This window comes from Canis lupus, chromosome 2 (genome assembly GCF_011100685.1).
Source record: "Canis lupus familiaris isolate Mischka breed German Shepherd chromosome 2, alternate assembly UU_Cfam_GSD_1.0, whole genome shotgun sequence".
Classification (NCBI taxonomy): domain Eukaryota; kingdom Metazoa; phylum Chordata; class Mammalia; order Carnivora; family Canidae; genus Canis; species Canis lupus.
The window spans coordinates 26,548,580-26,551,288 of NC_049223.1; the positions used below are offsets into that span (position 1 = coordinate 26,548,580).

Below are 2,709 nucleotides of genomic sequence, written 5' to 3' on the forward strand. Positions count from 1 at the left end.
GAGAAGAATCAGCTTACAACTTCTGCGTCCCCCAAGGGAGAGTTCTTTATACAGTTGCTTCTGCTGAGCTACGGGAGTGCATATGGAAGAGGAGTACAGAACTAACATGCCACCAGAAAGGACAGGACTTAGGGTCGTGTGGTAGGTAGAATTCTAAGACAGCCTTCTAGGTTTCCTCCCCTGATATACACACCCTATAAATCTCCTCCCCTGGAGCATGGCCAGGACCTGTGAACATGGTAAGAGATAACTCCTGCATTAGAGCATCCAGATAAACACAACCAAAAGGATAGATTATACATAGATAAATAATGTAAACATAGATCTAGATGGTTGGAGTTGTCTCACACAGTTATGGAGAAGGCTGAGAAGCCCCACAACCTGCCTTCTGCAAGCTGCTGAACAAGGAAAGTCAGGATCTTTCAGTCTAAGTCTGAAAGCCTGAGAGCCATGGGTGCCAATGATCTAAGTCCCAGAATCCAAAGGACTGAGAACCAAGAGCTCTGATGTCCAGGGCAGGAGAAAATGGACATCCCAGCGCTAGAAAGAATTTCAACTTTCCTTATCTTTTTGTTCTATTTAGGCTCTCAATGGGTTGGATGATGCCCAGCCACATTGGTGAAGGCAGATCTTCTTTACTTAGTCTACCAATTCAAGTGCTAATCTCTTCCAGAAACACTCCCAAGGTCACACCCAGAAATAATGTTTTATCAGCTACCTGGGCATCCCTTGGCCCATTCAAATTGACACATAAAATTAACCATCATAACTTCTACAGTTAGTGTGTTATATGGCAAAAGGAAAGGATCTTTTCATGTATAATTAAAGTCCCTAAACAGTGGCGTTTGTATTCATCAAGAGGGAGATTATCCTGGGTGGGCCTGACTAATCAGGGGAGCCATTTAAGAGAGGGTCTCACAGAGACTCTCCCCATCTATGTGGTGTAGCTGCAGTAGAACAGAAATAAGCATGGCATCTGTGAGGCTAGAGAACACCAGAGAAAAGCCCCAGATTGTTGGTGGAGAGCTTCCAAATTTCTCACAAAGAAAGAAAGACGGGACCAGTTGCATTCAAAGGACTTAACCCACCCTTTGCACCGGGTGACCTCTAATGCCTCTTCCAGATCTAATTTTTTTAATTAAAGTATAATTAACATACAATGTTATATTAGTTTCCAGTGTGCACATATTGATTCAACAACTCCATACATTACTCAATTAGCAATAATCGCGCCTCAGATAAACCTCATTGGCTACGATACTGCCACTGCGCAAAGCTCTCCATACATTACTCAGTGCTCATCTCAATGACTGTTGTCACTATCTGTCACCACACAATGTTATTGCAATATTATTGACTATATTCTCTTTGCTGTACTTTTCATCTCCGTGACATATTAATTTTATAACTGAAAGTTTATACGTCTTAATCCCTTTACCTATTTCAACCATTACCCCACCCACCTTCTCTTTGGAAACTACCAGTTTGTTCTCTGTATTTAGAGTCTGCTTTTTTGAGGGGAGGGGGGTTGTTTATTTGTTTGTTTCCTAGATTCCATGTATAATTGAAATCATTTGGTATTTACTTCTGACTGATTTATTTCTCTTAGCAGTGTACCCTCTAGGTCCTCCCATGTCATTCCAAATGGCAAGATTTCATTCTTCTTATAGCTGGATAATATTCCATTATATATATATATATATATATATATATATATATATATATATATGCATTTTATATATATTTTATATATTTTGTATATATTTTATATATATATTATATATATACCACATCTTCTTTATCCATTCATCTATTGATGGGCACTTGAGCTGCTGCCTTATCTTAGCTATTGCAAATAATGCTGCTATGAACATAATGGTGCATCTATCTTTTGAATTAGTGTTTCTGTTTTCGTTGGGTAAATACCTAGTAGTGGGATTATTGGATCGTATGGTACAGTGTAATACTGGCACAAAAACAAACTGATCAATGGTAAAGAATAGAGAGCCCAGAAATAAACCCATGCTTATATGGTCAATTAATCTACAACAAAGGAGGCAAGAACATACAGTGGGGAAGAGACTGTCTCTTCAATAAATGATGCTGGGAAAACTGGACAGTTCCACATCTAATATTCTATGACTTTACAATAGATGCCCTCAGAAAGGTCTAAGAATGAAACCAAAAGTTAAAGTTAGGTGACTGGGACAAATAACAACTCATCTTTAATTATACGGTATATATTACTTGCCATGGCTCTTAGCTGTTCATTCTCTGCCCTATACACATGGTAGAAATTTGAGACAGTATAGATTTCCTTCTTCATGTGGTGAAGAATATTTAATTTTCCTTTGTACTGTCCTCCAGTATATTGTGACACACCTGAGCTGGCAGTCTGGGCCTTCACTTTTTTTCCTTATACATCTGACTTCTAAGAAATCTACCAGTTCCCCATCCCTTGGGCAGTGCAGTGAGCCACATAAAGATAACCTGTAGACACATAGTACCTTCCCATTTTGATAGCAATTTCTGCAGTGCATATCCTTTCAGTGGTAGAGTGGGATTAGCACTCTGTGGCAGGGCACTAGGAATGCAGATCTACTCAAACTTGTTAAAACAGTGGCCTAAATCCCAAAAGAGACAGTTGGCCTTTTGTGAAGCAATTTGCAAGTATCACATTGCACCTTTAAAACTTCCTATGCTCTGTTA

The 2,709-nt window shown here is 39.2% G+C and overlaps 1 pseudogene; it reads right to left on the reverse strand.

Moving 5' to 3' along the window:
• Positions 1–1,131: 1,131 nt before the first annotated feature.
• On the reverse strand, positions 1,132–1,278 carry LOC119870588 (annotated as a pseudogene).
• Between the last annotated feature and the right edge of the window lie 1,431 nt (positions 1,279–2,709).